We start from the raw sequence: 20534 nt of genomic DNA, 5'->3' as shown, positions 1-20534 counted from the left end.
TGGTGGCGCTTTTTTAGAAAATTGGGACTCAATCTCCCCCAAGACTCAGCTATACCACTCTTGGGCATATACCCAAGGAATGCTCAATCATACCACAAAAGCACTTGCTCAGCTATGTTCATATCAGCATTGTTTGTAATAGCCAGAACCTGGAAACAACCTAGATGCCCTTCAACTAAAGAATGGATAAATAAAATGTGGTACATATACACAATGGAGTACTACTCAGCAGAGAAAAACAATGACACCATGAGGTTTGCAGGCAAATGAATGGAACTAGAAAAAAAAATCATCCTGAGTGAGGTAACCCAGACTCAGAAAGACAAACATGGTATGTACTCACTCATAGGAGGATACTAGATGTAAAACAAAGATGACTAGACTGCTACTCACAACTCCAAGGAGGCTACCTAGGAAACAGGACCCCAAGAAAGACACAAGGATTGCCCAATGATGGAGAAATGGATGAGATCTACATGAACAGCATGGCTGTGTTGGATTTATATTTCAGAGAGGAAACTAGTGCCAAGAATTTCCGGTTTCATGGAATGGGAAGACTACATTCAAGGGGAAAGCAAAAAGGTTTGGCAGAGTAGGCGAGGTGCAAAGAATTTTCCCCAACCATAAAAGCTGAGTTCCCTGTTCCCTGAGGCATACAGAGCAGTCGAACAGGCAGCAGATTAGAAGGGGTGGCTGACTTGGTAATCATTCTGATGTAGACATGGAGGTTTCTTCTACATAAAGATTACGGTAAGACATGTATGGGACGAGAAGTAATAGAAGACCAACATGGCACTCAAGGCCTGAAGAAGTAAACACAGCTCCAGGCCAGAGAGCAAATCACTAAGTCCCTAAACCTCTAACTTGAGTTGCCATTTCCCTCTCTTCTGGGTGCCTTATTTATAACCACATGGGTAAACACCAGTCATATCATCACCAAGGAAGGGGTCCTGTGTATCATGATGTTCCCCAGTCTGTTCTCCCTCCCCAGTTCTCCATAGCTAAGTATGACAATCATCTACCTTGGTGGTTAAAGAAAATAATTTGAGAATTTCCTCATTTTCTATATCAGCAAGGAGCGAGTTCTGATGACTTTGGAATTTGAGACATATCTGGATCAGTTCATGGCACTCCTGAAGCCTTTTGCCTCAGCCTCCCAAGTAGTGGGATCACAGGTATCTATGGCCACCCACTACTGGATCTTTTTTCCCAAGCTGCTCAGTTCTTGAACTGAATGAATCTACTTCTATTTTTAATGTGTCTGGTTAATTTCTACAGAGCAGTGAGACAGAGCTTGCTGAGATCATGTGTGCCAGGTCTAGCAAGCCCCTGTTTGAAATCATTGAATATGTTATCACATCCAGAGTAAAAGTACACACTCTTCCCAATCAAGGAACATGTTTCCAAGCCAACCTTCATGTACCTTGCGCTGTTACCACTCTACTTCTTTTCCACTCTATGCTGCTGCCTAGCTGTCCTCCCGTGCCTGGACACATTCAGCTAACCTTTTCTGTGGGGACATTTTTTCCCTTTAACTATGAGTGGAATGCAAATGGATGTTTCTCTCCTACCTGCCAATTCCAAAATAATCACTCAGAGGTTTAATATTACCTATAAATATTTGGCCAAGAGCTCAGGCTTGTTGCTAGCTAACTCTTCCATTTAATTTAACCCATATTTCTATTTATGCTTTGACACATGGCTCATGGCTTGTTACCTCATTCTTTACATGTTCTCTCCTTTCTTGGTGGCTCACTGGCATATCTTTTGAGTCTGTCCTTCTTCCCATCATCTTTAATTTTGTCACCCCACCTATACTTCCTACCTGGCTACTGGCCAATCAGTGTTTTATTAAACCAGTTTGAGTGACAAATCTTTACAGTGTACAAGAGGATTATTCCACAGCAGTGGAAGGTACACTTTGGAGAGTCATAGCTGACCTTTGAATTCACATTCTCAGAGACATGCCCTACGCACCTTCTGGTGAAAGCAGCTATTACTAGACATAATATCTTTTCATAGCTCATGCCCCTACCTGGTATTCAGTTTCCCAAGAAGCAAAGACAGAGCCTAGTTTAACTTCCTAATCTTCATCCTCAAAGAGACTCTTTAAAATGTCAAGCCTTGACCTGAGCTTCTATACCGGTCTGAGGTGCCTGTTTCTCCTTCCTAAAAGTTTCTCCTCAATTATTTATTAATAACTTCCTCTTGTAATTTTACACCTTCTAATCCATTTATCTTTTAAACTCACACTTTTATATCACTGTTTTCTTATCTTGACCTCTGTTACCATTATATCATTCAATTGCTAAATAAATAGTTCTGGGTGTTCTAAAAGGGTATTTTATTTAATTACCTATTTCACTGTATTTTAAGGTTTCTCTATCTTGTTTTGTCTTTTCCTAAGAACTTCCTCTCCCCTTTTGTATTTCTAATCCTTAGTTTTAATTTGGCTTATATCATTTGTCTACCTTTCTTCTTAAATCTCAGGGTAAATTAAGTTTGATCTTGTGTTTACTTTTTTATTTTTAACAGTCATACAATTTCTTTGGCTCAATAGATACCCTGTCTTTCATTAAATATTGTTCAACTTTTAAACATTTTCTATTTAAAATGTATTTTGAGTCTTAGGAAACAGCTCAGTTAATAAAACATTTGGCATGCAAGTGTGAAGACCTGAGTTCAAATCCCTAAAAGTCATGTAAAGCAGAAACACACACACACACACACACACACACATCTAATACCAGGAAGTCAGAGACAGGAGAGTCCTGGAAGACCCCAGTGGAGATAACTCACCCAGTGTCATGACTGAGATAGCTCAATAGCTCACCCAGTGAGCAATGAGGAGATCATAGCTTAAAGCAGAAGGTGAAAAACCAACATCTTAAGTCTTCTCTAATGTCTCCAGTGTGCCACACACTGTACTCACACACTTGCACACACATAAGAAAGAGAGAGAGACAGAAAGATAGGCAGAGACAAGAAGATAGATAGAGAGAGAGAAAACACACACACACAACACACACAAATTAAAAAAACGCAGTTTTGTTACAATTTATTAGCTTGTGCCTATGTATTTTAATTAGGTGTGTGTGTGTGTGTGTGTGTGTGTGTGTGTGTGTGTGTGTGTGTGTCTCATGTATTTCTGTTTACTCAGGAACTGTTCACTTACGGAGGCTGTCTACTCGGAAATTTCAGTTTGTCTTTCTCAAGTTTTCATTTTACTGTAAGTGGATCATCTGTTTATAAATATGTAACCCTTTATCATTAAGTGAGACAATAATACGGAAGATTATACAAACGAGGTTCATTGTCACAGTACTGACACTGATAAATTGAAATAAATAAATGTAGACACAATTATTTTTAATCTCTGAATGACTGGGAGAATGGAAACAAATTGATCCCTAGTGCGTTTTCCTGAGGCTCATCCATCTGACTCCACCAGAATATTTGGGATGTATACCTTGAGTTTCCTTTATCCATTTGCTTTGGGTGATTTTTTTAAGCACACCGAACTCTAACAACAGGTATTTTAGTTTATTTTGACCCTTATGTAAGAGTATAGTATAAAATTCCATTGCTGCCTTTAGTAGCCAGGACACTTGTGAAAATCATTAAGTGGCATAAAATATATTTGGAAAGTAACTTCCTATGTTGTATTTGTTTATAAAGCAGTCAGTTTTTTTTTTTTAAGGAACTATCTGCCAGAAAAGGAGGAAGTAAAGAAAGACTATTGTAGATTGCCTACCAGCTCGCTTTATGTCACAGTGTCCACAGCACTAGTATCCACTGTTGTCGTGTCTCTGACATCCTGTTCTAATAGCCCATGTGTGGATTTGGGGAAGATACTAACACAGCTCCTTTCAGCTTGCATTCTTTCTTGCAGTCACTCAGGTGTTCCTTGGAGATGTAAACAGGGGGACTTCTCCAGGCAAATGATTATGTCTTTGTTTTTAGTGTTTGGTTCTGGAGGATCATAACTCACAAAGAACAAATATTCAAAGCAGAATTTTGTATAACAGGTAAATTTGTTTATTAGAACAGAAATATTTCCCTCGTACCTTGTCATGGACTCTAATATAATAGGGATAGTATATATAAGTTTTATTTCTCCCTTGAATCTAAAAGTCATTTTAATATGTATCTTCAACTTGATAGCTGTCTTTAGTTATATATAATCGCCATGTAGCTGGAATAATTAATTATGCTTAAATCACAGCAACTTTTTAGTAGTAATGTGGAAACTCCAAGCAATCTGCCTATAACATCTCATAGTAGATAATTCTTGCAATAGTTTGTGTCATACAGCAGCTATGGATGCCCATCTATGGGTGGAACATGTATTCCCTTCTTATGCTGTGGAGCCTAGAAGCTAAGTACAAACCTTAGATGCAGATACCTGGTTGTTTCTTTCTTTATGTTCTAGGGTGTTATACTTGCAAACACTCCTGAAATAGATATGAAATCTTTGTCCAGATACTAGAATAAACAAACTGTGGAGACCTGAACTGAACTATGTCTTGGATCCAAGTGTATCTGACATGCAGCCCAAAGCAGAGCTGTTGGATCAAGGCTCATTTATTTCAATCTGACCACTGTCAGACCACATATGTGTGCCTTTGAGGACACAGCCTTGTTGGAAAACTGATTTCAGGTTAATGTCTATGAAGTGTGTGTTTGTGTCTATTTGATAGTTTTTGTGGGAGGAATTCACTAAATTAAGGAGAGTAAGATATAGTGTTTCATGCTTATAATCTCAGCACTAACCAAGTGTAGCTGGAAGATGGCCATGAATTCAAGGCCACTCTAGGCTACAGAGTGAGTCAATGACCAGCCTAGACGATAACAGGAGATTTTGTTTTAAAATTCCCCCTCCCTTAAAAAAATGTAGAGTCTTGAAAACACAAGGAAAACTCTTAATCTGTTATAATTTATGTTCATGTTTCCAGCAACAGAACATAATCCAGGCTTCTACTGGCCTTTTGGGGTCTAGTGGAGTTATTAATCACATGCTAAGATTGGAAAAGCGGTCGAGCGTAGTCAAATATACCGTGTGTTGACTTTCCTGTTTATCCAGATTCTAATCCTTGGTGAATGTCTTTGTTTAATTTTTTGTTTTTTCTCCACAAAACCTTTCTAGACATTTTCTTTCTTTAAAATCACTCTGATAAATAAACACTATCTTGTGTTTGGCTGTTGATGTCAGCTGTTTGGTCTCTGCGTCCCATGGATAAATTTTACTACTCTAACAACAGTGCAAAATTTTAAGGTCCTATTTTAATTCATTTAGCACCTTCCACTGGGCTGATACAGTTTCAAAGGTAAAGAAAAGTATTTCACAGACAAGATGAACATCCTACAATTTGCCTGCAAATTCTCTTTTATGACTCTTACATTGTAATGCTATTTAAAAATCTCCACTAATCTGTTGGGGGCAACGTTTAGGCAACATAATTTTCATTCAATTTCTTAATAGAAATCTGTGGCTGACAAATTTTCTCCTTAGATAAAGTAGGTGTCAACTATCTACAACTGCAGTGAAGCTCAGTCTATGAAGAGAAGTCAAAGAACATGAATGAAAACATGTCTCCCGAGTCCTCACATTTAGCCCTAATAACCAAAGGACAGTGGCCTCTGAAACTCTGCACTGAGCTTTTAAAAGCTACTGTCTGGTCTGATATCCATGTCTGCTCTTTCTTATAATGTGTTATGCTGGTGTTCTAAATCTTTGTTTGTGTTTCACAAACCCATGGCATATTTCAATTTTATTTATACTTATTTATATTTCAAAGCATCAGCCCAAAGTAAAGAGAATTCAGCACAGTCTACAAAATAAAATGGTGTGCTTGGGCATTTATCAATGTCTTTGCAGTCAAACAAGTCAGTGAAAAGTGCTGAAAGCGAGGATGTATTATAGTTAGAAGGAGCCAAAAGAGCAAAACCCAAGACTGTGACTTTCTGGTCCAAGAACTCCACTGCATATGGAATGTAGTGAGCTTCAACTTTGGAGTCATGAAGACCAGGGTTTATAAAATCACTCCAACTGTGGACTACCTAGAGGAATGTGAAAATCTCTTGTGGTGTAAGGATCATGTCTTTAAAAAAAGAAAACTAAAATGAAGATTATGTTCAGGTGGGGACTATGAACAGGTAAGGAATCAAGCCATTTAAAATTTCACACCCAGCACCTGGCACAGTCTTTAGCCATCATGTGCCTATTGATGTGAACACTTTTCTATGTAATTATCCTTTTTCTTTATCTCTAGAATTGTTGTCATTTTAAGTTTATTTTAGGAAAATCTAGCATCTTGTTGTTTTTGTTTGTTTTGATTTGTCTTATTTCATTTGGAGTTTCTTGGATCTTTTTAATGAATATATAACTCTGTTTTTATAATTATACTTGTATGTTTACCTTTATGAGGAAAAATTCACTATGCTTATCCCTTTTGGGGATGTAGACTCCTGTGTGAACCAATGCGAAATGAGATATGGAAGAGGGTCTCAGCCCCGGGCACCCAAATGAGCTCTTGAGCAAGATGCAGGTGTTGCTGTTACCAGGGTAGTGCAACTGCAAATCCAGATGACCTGCCACAGACTAGGCAAGAAGAGAAGAGCTGAGCTTGCAGCCACATAGCCTAATGCACTTAATGAGATCTAGAGGAGTCACAGACGGATGAAAACATGCAGAAGAGGCAGAAACAGACAGGTGAGCTCCATACTGATGTTCTTTAGTGTGTTTTGACAGATCAGTTCAAAACCCCTTGTGAAGCAATTCTCCCTGTTCAAAGTAAGAACAAATGAACAGAATCTTTAAGATCTTGGAAAAAGACAGACATATCTTCATTGCTTTCTCCTTGGTCCATCAGGAAACATGATATAAACCACCTGGATGTCACAGTGTTCAAACAGCTGCCCCTTCTCTCCGTGACCTTTAAAGGACTTTTATTTAAAGCCAGAGAGGGGTATCCCTACCCAGAATGAAGAGGCAGGAAGGAACATATGAATTGAACTGGGCTACAGATAAATTTTTGTCTTTGTAAGAATTCCTTAGAGTTTAAATCCTTGTAATCTAAATATGTCTATCCTGGGTTTACAAAAATATCCAGCTAATATAATACGTGACTTAATCTTCCTCTGCCTTTGGGCTATTCACTCTGGAGTCATAGCAAGAGAGAGATTTAATGGAAACCCACTATTAATTGGGCTGTGCTGAAAAACAATGTGTGATTTGAAAATTATTTTTATAAAAACCACCATGTGCCAGAAGTAGAAAATAGAAACCTTAGTTGTTTTTTTTTAATTATTTATTTTTAAAAGATGTGGAGGGCACATTTCATCACTATATATCTAAAGGAAAATGAGCGCGTCGATTTTCAAATTCCAAGTCCGACGTTCTCTCTGGTCAAATTAAATCTGTGTAGGTGATTTTTGTCTGAGACAAAACAAAGGCTCGTAAGCAGATCTAAGTTTCCTGAGCAGCATAGCTGAGCCCGATACAGCCATTACATACTTACATTTCTTCATAAATCTTAAGGACATCAGTTGTCAGCCTTTCTGGGCTAAGCACTGGTGTTCAGTTTCTGGTTCCTGTAATAGCGCAGAAAGGAAGATATGAACTATAAGAATTGTTAAAGCAACAAAAACGCCTCTGTGTGTTTTCTTTTGAGAGGAAAGGTAATTTGTTAAGAAACCTCCTTGACAGGATGATGGAGCATACTTCTTCTGTTTTTTTTCCCACCACGAAGAGCCCTGAGAATCAAAGGCAAGTCAGGCTTGCCATAGTGCATTGACTGACAATTAGATTTTAAAACCCCAGGAAATAGGATCTTATAATGCTACCTAATGGGATTCTGAAATAAAGTCGACTGCTCTCAGGTAGCGTCAGGTAGCAAAATTAAAAGAAAAGCACAGAAACTCAATTATTACTGGAACCGGCTCGTTAAGTCAGCTGCTGTCACAACTAGAAGCAGCTTTAACTCCATAGCAATATTGCATATTTTCAATGTCTTGTACCATTAGAGATTATTATGCCTCATAAAGTTAATAAATGTAAATCAAATGTTGGCATTCTTTACACACGAAAATCTTTGGAGGCTTATTTTCTATAGACCCTTTTCCAAAAGCAGCATAATTTCATTAAGATGTCATGACAACAGGATTTGAATGTGATGACTTAATAATTATCTGCTATTATTAGAACCTCATATTTTTAAGCATTCCACAGTGCTCCATAGAATTCAGGTATTGATGAAGCAGTTCACAAAGTAATCATTCTAAGGAGAGCTTAGACATTCAATAGTAATAATGGAAATGTAATAATGAAAACCATGGTTTATTTTACCATGAAATCTAATGCCCTGACAACAAAGGATATTAATGCCTAACATTTGTTATTTGACTAAAATGTTTCCCATTGCATTGCATTTCTTTCCATAATTTTCCTGTACTTCATTATTAACAATGACCCAAAATTAATGGAAGGACTCCAAATGTGTCATTTGGAATATTCATCAGCAACTAGAAATAAACCAAAAATACTCAGAGGAATCCATTGTAAACATTTTCAAAGGGAATATAAATGAATGATGGTATAAGTTACAGTATACTAAGTATTTGTAGAGGTAGTGATGTTTTTCTTTTGCAATTGACAATACGATATGACAAAAGGAAAGCTATTTCCTTTCCCAGGAAAGCAAACAAGGCTGACAATACAGGAACATGAGCACCGTGGATGCCTCCTCTCAGGACAGAGGTACTGGCCCTGCATCTGCCCACCTTGATTTGCTTCATGGTGCAGCTAGATTTTCCTAACTTTCGGGAAGGTGTATTTTGAGCAAACTCCATTGACAGGTGAGCCCTGTTCTTTTCCACAGAAGCAGAAGATGTAAATAGATAAGCTCAGGGATTCTGTGGATTTAGTAGAGTCTAGTTGCACCCCTGACACATGCCCTAACTTTAAAATATAGATCATTGGAGCCTATCTAATTTCAACTTGTTATTAATTCTTTTATTCAAGAGACCAAAATCTTAATGAGCTTTTGCTGAATTCTGGGAAGCAGAGAGCTCCAAAAAATTATTTTTCCAGACATGAGAATAGAAAAAAATCAAATTAATTGAGAACATTTGTTCTTACTCCATAAAGTCAGAGATCTAAGCATATAAATGTATTGCTAGAATATACCATAAAACTAAGAATATTAAAAAGCACAAGAGGAGAATTTTTGTCATTTTCAAAATACTAGGTGGCTATAACACAACAAATGAAATATGAAAAGTATTAAGCATTTTCTGTCTTTAAGAATACACAGAACCAATGAAACAGAACAAAACAAGGGAACTAATGCAAAAACCTCACTCTGGTGTTTTGGATTTAATCATTTTGATAACAAAAAGCAGAACTACTCTATGAGTGTTAATTGAAGAGAAACTTGAAATTGAGATAAATGAAGCTCTTGAAAAAGCCACATCCTTGATAATCATAGCTCTTCAGTTCAGGTTGGAAGATGAACACAAAGAAGCCAATAGGTGTGAGGGTTATGTGTAAGGTCTTTGAGAAACCTCTTTTTTTCTTAGAGTCAAACTGGTCTTTCTAGATCTCATTGTCTCCAGCCACTTGATGAAGTGAATGCTAGTACTTGCCTTGTACAGTAGTTCTCATGTTAAGTAGTGTAGTGATAGTGTTTAACACAGTGCCAAACACCAAGTATATGTAATAATTAATTGCAGGTATCCTTATTAGGTCACAGATCTATGAAAATTAGAGAATAAATAGCTGCATTCTGCAACTGTGAGAATTTTGTGACCTTTGAAGATGATCTACTGAGAGATTGGCAAAAGCTTAATTGATTAAGAACCACTCAAAAAAACCCTCATGGCCTAAGTCCTGGAGCCATGTAGTGTCCCCAAGGACCCCCACCTTCTGCTGCTAACATGTGGCATGCCCAGCCAGTTATCATTGTCCTCATTCACGTAGAAGCTCTCTATTGTCTCAGTCCTGAACACCAGCTATTCTGGACAGTTGCAGTGTAAGCTGTTAGTACTTGTGCCTCTTAAGTCATGCTGTAATGGTTTTGTTTGTTTGTTTGTTTGTTTGTGTGTTTCAGGAGCAAAAGCAACTATCACAGAAGACTTTGTTTTGTCTCCAGGTTTGAGGAGATGCAGTGTATCATGGCACAGAGGGTACATGGATGTTTGGCTGCATTGTGTCCACGGTTGGGAAGCAGGGAGAAATTAGTGCTGCTGTGTATAATTCACTCTCTCAACGTCACCTTTTCATTCTGTTCAAGACTACAGCCCAGTTGGTGTCACCCATATAAAAGGTGGGTTTTCCTTCAGTTAAAACCTCTCTGGAAATAACCTCCCAGACAAGCTCAAGGTTATGCCTACTAGGTGATTACAAATACAGTCAGTCATGTTGGTCATGAAGACTATCACATACTTTCTTGTTCATGAGTAAAATTGTGTGGGTTACCATGTCCTTTTATTTGCTAGTGCCACCCATCTGAGACTTTAGTTCATCTTACATAACTTATCTTGTAGTTCTTGATCAAACTTGCTCTCCTACAGCAACTGACTACTATTGGCTTGCACTGTCTATCCCATGTCCCCTGCTATTTACAGTTAATCAAACCTGGGATAATCATGGACAGAAACAAAGTTATTGGAATGCAATCAAATGATTACCTAATTTGGTACTTTTCAAATATCAAAAGAGTTGATCTCAAAGCAAGCATGGTCTATTAAGGATGGCAAATGATCTGGTGTTTTATTCTCCCTGCAAGTTACTAGGTTACTCTAACACAGTTTCAAAGACGTTGGCCTTAAACACAGATTCTTGAGGCTGAGATAATAGACCTTTTATTGCTCAGAGCAATGATAATGATGAAACTAATACCATTTTGTTGTTTGGGGTGGTGGTGATGGTTCTCTGAGCCCCAGATGGGATATTAGAAAAGGGAAAAAACTCACATTCACAGTACAGTAGATTTCATTATAGGAGAAAGTTAATACTGACCTCTTATAACGCACAGTGAGAACACTAGCCTCCCTTTCACAGCATGGGAAAAAACTCTCTGCTGTGCATTAGCATTCTGTACCAGCACTCTGGAAAACATCATCTGCAATGGAGAGGTGTGCCTGAACAAAAAAAGAAGTGAAGAATTGTCTCAGGCCAGGGATATAGTTTGGTAAACAAAAGGCTTGCCTAGAACCCAAGAAAAAGCCAGTGAGAGCTTTTGATCCCGGTACTGTGGAGGAGAAAACAGAAAGATCCTGGGGTTTGGCTGTCTGGCAAGTATCAACAAACCATAGAGGGCCAGATTCAGAGAAAGTCTCTTTTTCAGAGAATAATATGGAAAGTGCTAGAGGCACATATTTAATATCAGTTGCTGCCCCCATCCCACACACACTAAAAAACATAAACATTTATGAATTGTCAGACTTCTCCAAGGGGAATGTACTATTATCCATAGGATGAAGCACTGACTTGTATAGACTCCCATAGTAAAAGTGTAATTTTATTAAGGGATTAGTAGTCTTACCAATTTAAAGTTAGTGTTCACATTTCCTTGCAGGGAACAGATGAATCTGAGACACGTGTCTTGAAAGTAGAGAGTGAATAAACTTCAGCCCTAAGAGAGTGTGACCTTGTCCTCCCTTTGGCCTTCCCTTCCTCTACAGAGACACAAACAATTTTACATGAAACTCATGGCACTCATGAGACTGATTTGCTGTTGTCTACTGTACATTAAGAGAATAACTTGTAACACAATTTTAACACAGCTGGATGGACGGTTTTTAAAAACTATAGCAAGATTGTGTTTGTCAAATGAGCAAAACAGAATAATTTCTCAGTTAATCTTCATTGTGAAAATATAATCAAAATAAATAAGATAAATGATATAAACAAGACCTTAGAATTTAATTAAAATTAAATGATTTTTACAAATATATAGAATAAAAAGTAAATAGTAAAGAGAAAAGAAAATTACATAGTAAATTAAAGAAGAAAATGAATGATGCTATAACCCAACATTTTTTAAATCAGACTTCACCTGGAAAAGTTGACAGTACCAAGCCATATCCCTGGCCTGAGACAATTCTTCACATTTTTTTTTCTTCAGGCACACCTCCCCATTGCCAATTATCTTTTCCAGAGTGCTGGTACAGTACGTGCAAATAATGGAGAGATGATAAATAATTAAAAGACAAAACACCATCTTCTTTATCCTTATTAAGCAGGTACAGAAAAATAACAAAATCATCTACAAATAAATATACTATTATAGAGATCATCAGCACTAAAATGTTGAACTTACATAGTGAGTCCTGAAGTTACTGAGTACTGATGTTTAGAAGGGATCAGAGGATACAATAGAGAGCTGTAAAATGGGGTGTGAGTTACCAATAAGTGAAAGAGAACTTCATTTTTTTTTGTACAAATTACTGAAAGGGAAGAACTGCCCACCAGGTGTAGGCAGAATTTTCCTTCCTGCCAGGCAGTTCCCAAATGACCACACGAAAACTTCTTATTAATTTTAAATTACCTATAGCTCAGGCTTATTATTAACTAGCTCTTACAGCTAAAATTAACCCATTTCTATTCATCTATGTATTGCCACAAGGCTCATGGCTTTTCCTGTCCTCCAGTATGTCTTTATCCCTCTGTGTCTTCCAGCGACTCCTCTGACTCCACCCTTCTTCTCAGTCCTTAGTTTGGTTGTCCTGCCTATACTTCCTGCCTGGCTACCAGCCAATTAGCTTTTTATTAACAGTTAGAGCAACATATTTTTACAGTGTACAAGATTATTCCACAGTCACACCAGGAATAGCAGATGTGACTCTGTCTTACTGGTAGAGCCAAAGGACACATAAAAGAAGGTAAGTTTTGAGAAGTGATGCATATGGTGTGGAATAGTTGACATGGTTTAGGGGGTGTTAAACTCACAGACAGAAAGCTTTGGGCATGAAAGAAAGCAACTCCAACCCCCTTTGTTTAGTATGTCAAATGTGGCCTAGCATCAGTCAGTGGGGAGTTGGGCTGGCCTATACTACTTGACAAATCTCCCTGGATGCACCAAATGTCTATATCTGTCTGTCTATCTATCTGTCTTTTTGTTTCTGTGTGTATCTGTCTCTCTCCATCCTCTCCTCTCTCAGCTGTGAGCCACAGAAATATGAAGGAGGAATTCAGCTGACAATGGTAAAAGCTATTACCTGAAAGAGTCAAGAATTCTTCCAGTGGATAAAGCCAAACCTCAAGCAGTCTTGGTGATACTGGCTTTTGAATGTATCAGCTGTGCCCTACAGTGCATTTCTTGTGTGCTGTTGTAGCTTTCCCACTTGATTCTCTTCCCAAGAACTTCTAAAAATGTGGTTGATCATTCATTGGGCCCAATTTCTCCTATACTGTTGGGGTTTTTGGATAACATCCCCCAAATGTATTGACAATAGTCACACAGTCAAGACCCCTTTTTATTAGGCCTTTGTTCCTTTTTTAGCATTAGACTCAGAAGTCTGCCTTTCTGTAATTGTCTCCATTAGCAAGTATCTGGCCAGGATATCACTGAACGAAAGCATTTTATCTGAGATACTTCTCAAACATCCAAGGACAGCCTGAAGATAGATAAGAATTCAGACCACCTGCTAGTTTCCTGAAGTAAGGTAAATATCCATACTGAGACAACCACCAAAGCCAGGTAGATATTAGGTACAAAGCTATGTTTCTTGTGAAAATTAAGCTTAAACCCTCCTTTCTCCAGTAGCCCAAGTGGTATGCCTAGTTCTAAAAGATACCCCCTTTAACAATTAACTCAGAACAAAAGGGCTTTTATATACCTGGTGCATCAAGCTGTGACATAGGCTACCTAGCTACTGAGTACACTTCCCCTGCCCAGCCAGAAAAAGGAGCAGCTAAGATAAGCTGAGACAGATACAGTGCCAAAAGATAAAAGGGAATTTTATTGTACTCAAGACTTATAGACTCCTAACATTTTACCTAACCATTTCTAAGAATATAGCTTGAGCCCATAAATTCCCTTTTTAAATCTCTTAACCAGTTTTAGCCCTTAGTTGACCCCACCTCCTTTAATTACTCCCCTTTTGGGTTGTAAATGGACCTGACAATCACTGCTCTTTGTGTGGATCTTATCACCTCCCTTTATGACCCGGAAAGCCTCACATTGCATTTCCAGTTATTAAAGCTTGTAAGTGCATATATACTGGTACCTCCACAGCTTGAGGAGAATTTGACTTAGAAGAATAAAATGAATGGACTAAAGAGCTAGGTGTACTTAGATTGATTTGATATCCATCTCTCAGATTAATTCTTCGCCTCTGGTAGCATCTCTTTTGGGACCCTGGGAGAAATCTCCACCAGGCAGGTACTGGTGGGGAATCAATCTCTCTCTCTCTCTCTCTCTCTCTCTCTCTCTCTCTCTCTCTCTCTCTCTCTCCCTCCCTCCCTCCCTCCCTCCCTCTCTCTCTCTCTTTCTCTCTCTCCCTCTCTCTCCCTCTCTCTCTCTCCCTCTTTCTCTCTCCAACAGTATTTATGTTTTCAGTCCATTCTATTTCTAGGTGAGCAGATTGTCCATCCACTGCATTTCTATTCATCTCAAAGTCAGTACGCATTTGATTGACTTTTGGCATTAATATGTCTTGAAATTATGCATTAATATGCTTTTTCCAGTTTTTCTTGCTTGGTGCATAATGCCCAGCAAGTGCTCTGGAACTTGCTCTGTTATGATGTAGTGTTGTCTCCTGCCCTTCTTGCTTGCTGTAACATTTCTCAGACTTCAAATTAATTTCACAGCTTCAATCAGAAGGGACATTCCTCTGACATAACTTTTAAATACTCTTAATATTCTTTTTGTTGTTGTTGTTTGTTTGTTTGTTTGAAAACTCTTATTTGCTCCCTGTGACTTTCTAGCTTTTATCTGGCTTCATTTTATCGTATAACAATCCATGCATTTCATGTTACAGAAATCTTGTTAGTTGCTGTGATGTTAGTACTCTGTGATTTCAGTTAGCACTGTAATGTACCAGGATTCATCCTACACTCTGGCCTCAGTTTTTTTTACTTTAAAATACATAGGACAAAACACAATAATAATATTACTCATAGGTTTGCTTTCTATTTTTCTTCTAATTTCTTTTGATTAGTAGTTCCTAATGGATGATACAGATTTTTATTAACCACATTATGAAGTTAATACTTAAAAGATTTTACACAACTTTCTTCTGTGCTTTATTTTATTCTGTGGTTGTATCATGAATTTATTGTCCTTTTAAAGAATACTTAATTTCATCATATAAAATACAAGTGGAAATAAACAACAAAAAGAAAGGATACTACAAAATATAATCAAATTAATAGCTTACTATACTCTATAGTATTGCATGATATTCTAAAAAACATAAATAGAATATAATTTATAAAGACAACACTTGTCCAAAGTCAGCTAATTTCTTTACTGTAGGTTGAGATAAAGAGAAATTTTATAATTACTTCAGTCACATAAAATCCAATCTGGTACACAGTTAGGTTTGTTGAACAGAATTCCAGAAGGTGGGTGCTGCCCTTTGAAGCCTGCTGTGATTGGGACTTTGATCTGGTCTCAGAAGGCCCTTTTCTGTGTTACCAACTTGATGCAAACAGTCTGAGTGCACACCTCCTCCATCAATGGCAAATGCCTACCAAACAAGTCGAATCACACCCCAGACCTTCCTGGACACCTTCCCTGTTTATGTTTGCTCATGACCACCACTTGATGTTATTTCTTTAGCCAGTGACTAAGCCTAGGCAGGCATCCTGCTCTCTCCAAGTTTTGTACTAGTATATCATAATATAAAAAGTTAAATGCTAGACTGGTTATATTTCTAATATGATAAGCCTCTTAAAATGCCAATACAATGCCCACAGCTGATGTTTCATACATAATGAAACTTAATAAAGCTGAGTTTAATATGAGAAGTCTTCTTTTTCATTTTGGTAGGAGCCATTCATTTGGGTATTCTCTACTACATATTTGTCGTCCTTTGGTTCTTAAAATTTGTGGTGTATTCATAACAGATTTGTGATGGTTAGTCTTTACTGCAATATGATTTGATTTACCCACGACTGTGACTGTGAAAGTATTTAGAAGACAATTAACTGAAGGATAAAACCTGACCCTAAATGTGGGTGGGACCATTCCATGGGCTAGGGAATGGGAGTGGAAAGGAATATGTGACCTGAACAGCAACATTCATCTCTCTGCTTCCTGGCTGCAGATCCCATGTGAGCAGCACCTCATATCCCTGCTTCATGCCTTCTCTCCATTAATGGACTGCACAGCCTCTGGAAACATGAAATCCCTTTAGCCATTTTTTTGTCAACGGCAATCAGAAAAGTAATAAGATCTGTTTATGCTTTGCTATAAACATTGACTAATACTTTTCTGTTTTTGTTTTCCATGGTCATCTAAATGCAAACATGGTTTTATATCCCTCAAATTAATTATTTCCAGACAAGCAAAAAGTTCTTGGTTGGCAAGCTCAGGTTTGACTGGATGTGTTTCTCACACTAAAACATTGACTTTGCTCTTTACTGTACTCCTACAGGACAGCATTGTGGGATCCGGTGCGTCTGCAGTCCGTAGGAACATTCTTATCATACATTGTTTACAAGTCTGTAAATTGCCCTTGAAGTTACTATGTCTGATTTCTCAGGAAATGGAGAAACACTTTTTTTAAACATAATTCTTTGCTGATTATTTGGAAATTTCACGTCATGCACCCCAATCCTGCTCACTTCCCAGTTCCTCTGATTCCACCCTTCACCCCTGCAGCATGTCCCTCAAATTAAGTAAAAAAAAAAAAAAAAAAAAAAAAAAAACCAAAAAAAAATTCCACCTCTCTCCTGCATCTTTCCAACACCTCTTTATTCATCCTAGTGGCAGCAGGATCTGCAGTGAGTCACACAGTACACCGTTTTGTCCCATCAGCCCCACTGCAAAATGTTCACTGAAGTGAGTCATCATCGGTCTGGTTCAAGGCCTCTAGTTTCTAGTACACCATCATCAGTGGGTTGGGCACTCATCAAAACTCCTCTCAGATATCCTGTTGTGTCCTGGAGATTCTGTGGTTATCAGTCTACTGAACCAGTCCCTTTGAGCATCCTGGCAGTTCAAAGATGGGGTAACAGTTAAGATGGGCCAACCTAAAGCCCAGGATGTGGGTTTGAGTGGTAGTTGAACTGGTATTCCCAGGCCATTAGGACCACTCCCTCAGATAAGGGGCGCAGCCAGATCTCCTAGGCCCATGCCACTGGGTCCAGCTCTCCCACTCCTGTGGTATGGAGTGGGGCAATCTCTCCCATGGGGGATTGTGTCAGTTCTCCCATGGTGGTAGCCACACCAGCTGTCCTGATATAGTATACACTGAGGGGCAGGACTAGCTATCATAAGACAAGTTAGGGACAGGGCTGGCTCGGCACGGCCCTTGGATTTCAACACACAAGATTTCTATGACCTTCTGTGGCAACATGAGTTATGGACACCAGCCCAGATCCTGATTGTTACTGGGCTACAGATTCAGACCATGGCCTATGGCAATAACCTGGACCTGGACCCATGTGGCTGTGTAGCCCACTCAGATTGGACTGACCCCGAGAGTAGAGAGGCTTCAGATACCAGCATGGCCACAGGTGGCAGCCCAGACCCCCAGCGTTGGCATTGCCTTCAATGGTATCAGGAACTACAGACCTCAATACAAACCTTGGCTGCTATAGGGCCAGAGACCCAGACAAGACCCTCAGCAGCAGCTCCGGCCCAGACAACACCATGGCCCCGGTGGCAGTATGTCCCTCAGACCGCAACATGGGCACAAGATGCAGTCTAGATCCCAGGCATCCCTGTGGCCTCTGGTGGCACCAAGGGCCACAGGCATCACAGACCCTGACTGTAGTAGGACCATGGAACCAGACGTGATGCCATGCAGCAGCCTGGGATCAGATGTCACCATGGCCCCTTGTAGTAATATAGCCCACCCAAATCAGCATGCCCCTGCAGCAGAGTGGCTCTTACACATCAACATGGCCCCAGATGGTAGCCCAGACCTCCGGCATCAGCATGACCTTTGATGGTATCAAGAGCCACAAGCATTGACTCAGACCCACCCTGGCTGTGGTAGGGCCACTGACTCATACATGGCCCCTCACCACAGCCCAGGCTCAGATGTCACCATGGCCCGGGTAGGAACACAAGCCATCCAGATTGACATAGCTCCTGAGGAAGCATGGACATTGGAGACCAACATGGACTCAGGTGCTTGACTGGAACCTGGTTATTTACATGGTAAGGACCCAGGATGCCCAGAAATACTTTTTTTTAAAAAAAAAAATATGAATGAAAAGAAAATGAGAACTGTAGGCAACCATTTTAATATTGGTGTGGAGGTGGATAAGATGTGAAAGAAAACTTGAAATCCCCATTCACTCATCAAGTAAAAGACCTAATTAGTTAGTTGAAGAAAGGGAAAGGAAAGTGGACAGGACTTGGTTTTCTGAAATTATTAAAGGTTAAACACACACCAGCTTCTGAACAACAAATATTTTATAATTTAGTAGTCTATCTTAAATCAATGAGTAGAGCATTATTATGGAATTTCTGAGACACTCAACAATATTGGAACTATTTTAAACTTGATATTTACTAAACAACCCAGAATTCCATCTTCAGGTTCAAATAGCATCAAATGCCTGCAGCTGGCACTTTTGAAGAATCAGACAGCTTTGTAGTTACAACAGCAATTCCTAAAAATACATGTTGTAGAGTTGTAGTATAATATATTAATCATGGGGCTTATGTTTGGTAAAAAAAAAATTAGATGTTTGTGCTACTTTATTACCTGAAAATACTGTACTTATCAAAATTTGAACCTGGGTAATCTATTAAACTAAAAAACTGGCTAGGCCTGGACTTGCTATATTAATAAGATCTAGAATTATTCCTCCAAGACACAAGAAAAATTGCTTTAATTTCTGAGGATAAATTAAACACTGCAATGATCTGAATGCATTCAGGAGTGGTATTAAGGAATCAAAGCAAAATAGTCTATGTTCACACATAGTGGCTTGAATTTTTTAAATTTTATTATGTGTATGTTCATGCATACATGCCTGCATGTGCTGTGTGTGTGTGTGTGTGTGTGTGTGTGTGTGTGTGTGTGTGTGTGTGCTGGTGTGCATGAGGTCAGAGATGAATTCCAGCATCTTCCTCAATACTTTTCACTTATTTTTGTTTTGAGGAAATTTCTCACTCAATGGTTTGGCTAGGCTGGCTGGTTAGCCTGGCTCTGATCACCAGGACTGGGGTTACAGGTGAGACCCACCAGGTCAGGCTTTTATTTGGGCAATGATGATCCTGATTCAGGTCTTCATGCTCGTACAGCGATTGATTTTATGCAGTGTCATCCCCCCAACTCAGTTGCTTGCTTGTTTCAATACAGAACATAAGCAATGAAAGTAAAGGTTTACCTACAGTAGGGACAGACCAACCCGTAAAAGCTGTGATAGGATGATTGGCACCTTGATATGGCATGCTTTGAATTATACCTGTAGTCTACCATGTTATTACCCTGTGTATTTGAAATCGCTTCCACTATTTAACCAGGCCATATTGTCTGGCAGCTACCCACGTGAGGATCCTTTCCCATTCTCGTCCTACCTGTTTGCCTCATTAATGCTAGAATGGCCTTCCTAATCACTCTGATTTTTTTTCCAGGAAGACCCTACAGCCAGCTCCTGGCTAACACCAGCAAATGCAATTCTTTAGTATTCCCAGGTCTTAAATACTTGCCTCTACTTCTGTTATGTGCTAGGACAGACTTTCCCTAAAAGAGTAAATTGAAAGGACACAAAACACATTTTCCTTTGAGTTATTTAGCATGTAGAAATTTCTATGCTCATGTGCTTTTGTGCACGCCATTCTCTTGGCCAAGAATGTGTTTCTGACCTGAATAAGTTATTTATTTATTTTTATCCCTGTGAACATGTACCTGAGGAAAAGTGACTTAAGAGAGGCAGTGTTTATTTTGAGTCAGAATTAGTAGATAGGCATGGTAACAGAAGTCTGAGGCTAGTGGCCATACTGTATCTGCCATCAAGAAGCAGAGTGATGAAGGCTAATCTTCAGTTCACAGTCTTATCTTTCTTTTTATATAAAATATGGACCATGGCCAGTGGTAATATTACCACCTACATTTAGAGTGAGTCTTCCATCTTCAGTTAAACCTGTCTGGAATCAGGGATCACACCTGTCCAGGGGTAGAGGTTTCCTTTAACTTTTCTCCTACTTGAAAATAGAATAATTCACTCCTGTTTCAGAATAAATCAGCATGAAATTCTCTATCTGTATGTATGTAAATTAGGTTATGAATTGAAAGCACATTCAATAATAAAAAGTAATAAACAATTTATAAATAAGTCATTTGGGTGATGGAATTGCTCAAATTAAGTCTTCTTGCTTTTTCACTGTGTTTACATCCAATGG

At 38.8% G+C, this 20534-nt stretch overlaps 1 long non-coding RNA gene across 2 annotated transcripts in view; it reads left to right on the top strand.

Annotated features, from left to right (window-relative positions):
* Nucleotides 1-9: 9 nt before the first annotated feature.
* Nucleotides 10-20534, top strand: part of LOC143274017 (uncharacterized) — a 36591-nt gene continuing 16066 nt past the window's right edge. The window contains exons 1-3 of one of the 2 annotated variants that reach the window (XR_013052430.1): nucleotides 10-6712; nucleotides 8695-8856; nucleotides 10152-10325. This is a non-coding gene — a long non-coding RNA (uncharacterized LOC143274017). Of the gene's footprint in view, nucleotides 6713-8694; nucleotides 8857-10109; nucleotides 10326-20534 lie in introns of both variants that reach the window. The other variant, XR_013052429.1, reaches the window with a different exon arrangement.

Source organism: Peromyscus maniculatus, chromosome 6, assembly GCF_049852395.1.
Source record: "Peromyscus maniculatus bairdii isolate BWxNUB_F1_BW_parent chromosome 6, HU_Pman_BW_mat_3.1, whole genome shotgun sequence".
In the NCBI taxonomy this organism is placed as follows: domain Eukaryota; kingdom Metazoa; phylum Chordata; class Mammalia; order Rodentia; family Cricetidae; genus Peromyscus; species Peromyscus maniculatus.
Note: the sequence above shows the minus strand (reverse complement) of the source record. Positions and strands in the feature narration are given on the sequence as shown.